This window comes from Bombina bombina, chromosome 1 (assembly GCF_027579735.1).
Source record: "Bombina bombina isolate aBomBom1 chromosome 1, aBomBom1.pri, whole genome shotgun sequence".
Lineage (NCBI taxonomy): Eukaryota > Metazoa > Chordata > Amphibia > Anura > Bombinatoridae > Bombina > Bombina bombina.
In genome coordinates this window covers 36661239-36668652 of record NC_069499.1, presented here as the reverse complement: position 1 = coordinate 36668652, position 7414 = coordinate 36661239, and positions in this window count along the sequence as shown.

Here is a 7414-nt window from a genome sequence, read left to right as displayed (position 1 = left end):
CTGCTGCAAGACATTCTGATGCAGGAATATATGATTTTTTTTTGTGTTAAATAGATCTGCTTTCTAATTATATTAATATAAGTTTAATTGGCAGCTTCTTACTGTAAATCAGATAGCATCTGTGTAGATTGAACTCACTGCTCACAGATTTTTTTTACCTTTTCCCCAACATCTACTATAAACACTTTTTTCTGTTAGAACTCCCTCTCACCTGTTTCCATAGAGACAATGGAAGCAAGAATACAAAGAACTGGGACTTAGTCATGTGAATAAGGAAGCCTTGGCATGCTTGCCCAAGTTACAGCCAAAAAACTTTTGTTGGGGTGCTACATGCCTGGTGTACCACCATACGGTCACCACTACTTCCATATTGTCTACAAGACCATTTTTTTTTTTTTTTTGAAGAGTTACTCTTATTTGAGCACTAGCTCTCAAAACAGTTTAATGCTCTTGGGGAGGAAAAATCAAGCAAACATGGTAATTTATTAGTAATAAGTGTGGTTGTTCTTCAGCGTGGCCGGACTTTTGGCCGACGGACACTTGGCCGACGGACACTTGGCCGACGGACATTTGGCCGACGGACATTTGGCCGAAACACAAGTGGCTGTCACATAACAGTCCGGCCACGAGATAGATAGATTTGATAGATAGATAGATAGATAGATAGATAGATAGATAGATACATAGATTAGATAGATAGATCAATAGATGCAATAGATACATTTGATAGATACGATAGATAGATAGATTTGATAGATAAATAGATAGATTTGATAGATATATAGTTTCCCAGACAGAGAATTACAAAACGTGCGGCCTAGGACCCATGGTAAGGTTCCCAGAGGCAGTTGTGGCACCCGAGGCTGTGATTAGAACAGAGCACTCTGGAACGTATCTGCCCTCGGCCGAAATCAGAACATTCTTTAGCTTTCTGTCTGTCAGCCAAATGTCTGTCGGCCAAATGTCCATCTGCCAAATGTCCTTCTGCCAAATGTCTTTCTGCATTTTGTCAGAGCACCGTTCTTCAGATGGGTTTGTGTTCAATGTGATGACACATTTTTCAGACTTCCAGTCTAAATTCTAGCTGCTCCAACTGAATTCCACCTGGTCTGCTCTTGATTTAAAAAAAATAACCTTCTTAATCACAGTAACAATTTGTAAGTAATTATTGTACTAACTATGCATGTAACAAATTGAGTTTAATAATCATTTAAAGAAAGTGTTTCCTGAGGTATCTGTAGCAAATCTTTCAATCTTCAGTAAAAGATTTAGCAATTTGATTATCATTCTTAACTGTCTATCTCAATATGTCAAAAATATTTTCCTCTCTACCATATCTACCATTTGGACATGTGGATGAGACCTTCCGTAGCAATTTATGAACAGCTACTTATATCTGCTTGAGTAAAGTCGTGATTGTGTCCAACAGACCAGTTATGGATGCAGAAATGTATGTTTGGCAAGACTCAAGCCACCATAGACAGCTGTGATGAAATGCAAATGTCCAATTGTAAAATTATGGACAACAACTACATTTAAAGCAGGTATTGTTAAATCAAAGGAGCTGTCTCCTAAAAATTTAAATTTTGGGGTATTTCTGCTCTGGTTCCTTAATATCTTGTCTGATATTGTATAAATGGCACTCAAGGACAACTTGATGTACCTTGAATAAGACAGTAAGGCCTAGTTTATGAGTGGACCTCCAATATATTTGCGCTCCACTCAGTAATACCAGTGCACATAAATGTGTGCTGGTATGACAAGTTAGGGGCAATGCGAACGTGACCTCTCAATGCGAACGTGACCTCTCAATGCGAACATGACCTCTCAATGCGAACGTGACCTCACGTTCGCATTACCTGGAAGCCTTGTGATCACAAGAGCGCACTTCCATAGGCTCCAATGGGAGCATCATTCTCATGCCGTCAGACAGGACAAAGCACGTAACGCAGTGCAGGGGGCGATTTGCGCAGCAAATAATATATGTGTATATGAATATATATATTTATGTGTTTATATGTGTATATGAATATATATATTTATGTGTTTATATGTGTATATGAATATATATATTTATGTGTTTATATGTGTATATGAATATATATATTTATGTGTTTATATGTGTATATGAATATATATATTTATGTGTTTATATGTGTATATGAATATATATATTTATGTGTTTATATGTGTATATGAATATATATATTTATGTGTTTATATGTGTATAAACACTTATTAACATATAAATATATATTCTATATCAATATGTGACAGCACTACTTATTGCAAATCAATAAAGAAAAAGCTCTGCTCTTGCGCTTCTAGTAATATTAAATAAATACTATAATGCCCAGCACTCAAAAATACATTTCTTTCATGTAATTGGCAAGAGTCCATGAACTAGTGACGTATGGGATATACAGGGAGTGCAGAATTATTAGGCAAATTAGTATTTTGACCACATCATCCTCTTTATGCATATTGTCTTACTCCAAGCTGTATAGGCTCGAAAGCCTACTACCAATTAAGCATATTAGGTGATGTGCATCTCTGTAATGAGAAGGGGTGTGGTCTAATGACATCAACACCCTATATCAGGTGTGCATAATTATTAGGCAACTTCCTTTCCTTTGGCAAAATGGGTCAAAAGGAGGACTTGACAGGCTCAGAAAAGTAAAAAATAGTGAGATATCTTGCAGAGGGATGCAGCACTCTTAAAATTGCAAAGCTTCTGAAGCGTGATCATCGAACAATCAAGCGTTTCATTCAAAATAGTCAACAGGGTCGCAAGAAGCTTGTGGAAAAACCAAGGCGCAAAATAACTGCCCATGAACTGAGAAAAGTCAAGCGTGCAGCTGCCAAGATGCCACTTGCCACCAGTTTGGCCATATTTCAGAGCTGCAACATCACTGGAGTGCCCAAAACCACAAGGTGTGCAATACTCAGAGACATGGCCAAGGTAAGAAAGGCTGAAAGACGACCACCACTGAACAAGACACACAAGCTGAAACGTCAAGACTGGGCCAAGAAATATCTCAAGACTGATTTTTCTAAGGTTTTATGGACTGATGAAATGAGAGTGAGTCTTGATGGGCCAGATGGATGGGCCCGTGGCTGGATTGGTAAAGGGCAGAGAGCTCCAGTCCGACTCAGACGCCAGCAAAGGGGAGGTGGAGTACTGGTTTGGGCTGGTATCATCAAAGATGAGCTTGTGGGGCCTTTTCGGGGTGAGGATGGAGTCAAGCTCAACTCCCAGTCCTACTGCCAGTTTCTGGAAGACACCTTCTTCAAGCAGTGGTACAGGAAGAAGTCTGCATCCTTCAAGAAAAACATGATTTTCATGCAGGACAATGCTCCATCACACGCGTCCAAGTACTCCACAGCGTGGCTGGCAAGAAAGGGTATAAAAGAAGAAAATCTAATGACATGGCCTCCTTGTTCACCTGATCTGAACCCCATTGAGAACCTGTGGTCCATCATCAAATGTGAGATTTACAAGGAGGGAAAACAGTACACCTCTCTGAACAGTGTCTGGGAGGCTGTGGTTGCTGCTGCACGCAATGTTGATGGTGAACAGATCAAAACACTGACAGAATCCATGGATGGCAGGCTTTTGAGTGTCCTTGCAAAGAAAGGTGGCTATATTGGTCACTCATTTGTTTTTGTTTTGTTTTTGAATGTCAGAAATGTATATTTGTGAATGTTGAGATGTTATATTGGTTTCACTGGTAAAAATAAATAATTGAAATGGGTATATATTTGTTTTTTGTTAAGTTGCCTAATAATTATGCACAGTAATAGTCACCTGCACACACAGATATCCCCCTAAAATAGCTATAACTAAAAACAAACTAAAAACTACTTCCAAAACTATTCAGCTTTGATATTAATGAGTTTTTTGGGTTCATTGAGAACATGGTTGTTGTTCAATAATAAAATTAATCCTCAAAAATACAACTTGCCTAATAATTCTGCACTCCCTGTACATTTCTACCAGGAGGGGCAAAGTTTCCCAAACCTCAAAATGCCTATAAATACACCCCTCACCACACCTACAATTCAATTCAGTTTTACAAACTTTGCCTCCCATGGAGGTGGTGAAGTAAGTTTTTTTCACATTATTTCAGTCTCACTTTTTAGTTGCTCCTGGTTTCTAGAGGCTTGTTCTGTTTGCATTTTTTCCCATTCCTTTAAGGAATTTGATAATTTTGCTTTATATGTTTTTTTTCTATTACATATTGCAAGATATTCCAAAACTGTTCCTGTATCAGAAAATACTGTTGGATTCCTGATGACTGATATCAGTCCTACCAAAGCTAAGTTCATTTATTTTAAAGTTATGAATTTTATCTTTAGCTATGGTTTGTAATAAATTATCATGATAAACTTTTACATGCAGAGTCCATTAGTATTTATGCATTATCTATTGCTATTCTTTTTACATCTAATGTACAAGATATACCTAGGAATCTATGAGAATGCTTTTCTGATTCTATCATAAAGGCTTTGTCTGACATCCCGCCTTTTAATAAAATTTATAGGTCTTTTTTAAACTTCTCATTTAGTTGATGAATTTTTAAATGACCGACAACATACTGAATTCTCCTTCTCTGATGATGTTTTTTCTCATTTAGAATATACTTCATCAGATATTTGACACTAACAAATCTACTTTTTTATTTTTAAATAGAGTACATTCGTTGTTGAAAAGGTATTGATTATTTGGATATTGAGGAGTCTAGTTATTTTGATTTAAGACTAGCTAACATTCACATCTGCTCATTAACCTCCTGTGGTTTCTTCAGAGGTTTTTTTTCCCAGTTCATGATACTAGGGAATGGAATAGGCCTGGGACTTCTTTTATTCCTTCTTTAAGGTTTTTAAATTGTATCCTTTGCCGGCAGTTAGTTTAAAGTTTTGAGGAAGATCCCCAAAGTTAATGGGGCTATCTCTACTCTTGCTAAAAATACTACTATTCCTATAGAAAATAGTATTTATTTTCCTTCAGATGGGAAACTTGTTTCTTATTTAAGGAAAATTATTTTATTTCAGGTCCTTTTCTTAGGCCTGCAATTTATTTGGCTGATGTTGCAAATGCTTCAACTTTCTGGTTGGATACTTTAGTGCAACAAGTATCGGATTATGATTTGTTTTAGCATTGTTAAGTTGTTCAACATGCTAATAATTTCATTTGTGTTGTCATTTTTTTGACATTTTCACAATTGAGGTTTAATCTATGTCTTTAGCTATTTTTAGCTAGAAGAACTTTGTGACTTAATCTTGGAATGCTAATTTGATTTCTAAAATTCATATTTATTTTTTTCCAAGGTAATCAATTATTTGGTTCACAATTGGATTCAATTTTGTCCAACTGTTGTTCTGGGGAAAGGAGTTTTTTGTTGCTTCAAGATTGAGTTATAAGAGTAAATCTTAAGCTTATATTAGTTTGTTCTTAATAAGGAACGGAATCCTAATTCTTCCCCAAGTAACATGTTTATAATTGGAAGCTTTCTTCAATATGGAATGAATTTAAGCTATTTAAAAGATCAAAGTCAGCCCCCCAAATTTGCATGTAGGTGCGTTTTTTTATTCCAGCTTAGCTGGTAAGGGGCAGGTTTTGACTTTTTAAAATTTGTTTGGTTCAATTCGGTCCAAACTTCTTAGATTGGGGTACTGAATAGGATTCAGAGTAAAACCGCCTGTGAGAAGTTTTTTTTCTCTCTAGCATATTCCAGCTATTCCAGTAAAGGCTCACACTTTTCTGAAGTATGTTTCAGACCAGTATGTGTTGGGTACTTGTGAGGCGCGGCTGGTTACCCGTTGGGGTCTCAAGGCGCTGCTCAGACCTGGAGTTATCTGGGGTATTCATACCAGTTCCATTTCAGGAACAAGGTTTGGGGTTTTGTTCAAAACTATTCATTGTCCCAAAGATAGAAAATCTTTTTTGATTTTTCATATAAGAGTTCCTTCTTTCAGAATGGTGTTTATATGGTCTATTCTGCCTTTTTGGTCAGTAAGGGCATTATTTGTTTACAATAGATTCTCTTTTTTTATTTTCATTTTCTGAGATTCTCTTTTTTTATTTTCATTTTCTGAGATTCTCTTTTTTTGACAAGCATTTCCAATTTGTTGCTTTTCCTTCTGGTCTAGCGACAGCTCTTGGACGATCTCGTGGTACTGGCTCAGTCTTTTTCGTTCTGCAGAATCTCATACGATTCAACTTTTGTTGTTTCTTCTAAGACATGGTTGGAGGATCTTTTTATCAAAAGATCCTTGGTTGCTCAGACAAGGGTCACCTTTTTTAGGTTTCCAGATAGATTTTGTCAATGTCTTTATCTCTAACAGACAGGAGACAATTTTATTGGGTTCAGTTTGTCGGAACCTTCAGTCTCTATTATTTCCTTCAGTAGCTATATGCATGGAAGTTTTAGGTCTCATGGCTGCAGCATTGGATTCACTTCCCTTTGCTCATTTTCATATGAAACCTTTCCAGTTTTTTATGCTGAATTAATGGTGCAGGGATTCTAGGATATAATTTTTAATAACTTTGAATTCCAATGTTCAACTATCTTTGACTTGGTGGTTATATCACCATCATATAGTTCTACGGGTCTCTTCGGTTCATTCAACCTGGACCATGATCACTACAGATGCAAGTCTTTTAGGTTGGGAGGCTGTCTGGGGATCTCTGTCAGCACAAGGGGTTTGGAAATCTCAGGAGGCGAGATTACCATTCAATATTTTGGAACTCCGTGCATTCTCAGAGTTCGTCAGTTTTGGCTTCTTTTTGAAGAGAGAGACGTTATTGTTTTTCAGACAGACAATGTCACAACAGTGGCGTATGTCAATCATCAGGGTGGGACTCTCAGTCCTTAGGCTGTGAAAGAAGTATCTCGGATACTTGCTGGGGCTAAATCCAGCTCCTGTCTAATTTCTGCGGTCCATATACCAGGTTTAGACAATTGGGAAGCGGATTATCTCTGTCAATCAAGCTTTACATCCGGGAGAATGGTCTCTTTACCCAGATGTGTTTTTTCAAACTGTTCTGATGTGAGGGTTTCCAGTAATAGTTCTGATGGCATCTCATCTAAACAAGGAAACTTCCCAGGTACCTATTCAGGTCCGGGGATCCTCAGGCGGAAACAGTGTATGCATTGTCACTTCTTTGGAGTTATCAATCTGCCTATATTTTTGCTCCTTCTGGTTCTTCTTTTTAAGAGTGATTTTTCAAAATCATCATGGAGCAATCATTTGTGCTGCTGGTGTCTCCAGCATGGCCGCTCAGGTTTTGGTATATGGTTCTTGTTCGGATGTCCAGTTGCCAACCTTGGTCACTTCCATTTAGGCCAGACCTTATATCTTAAGATTTGTTTTTTCCATCAGGAAATCAAATTATTACATTTGATGGTAT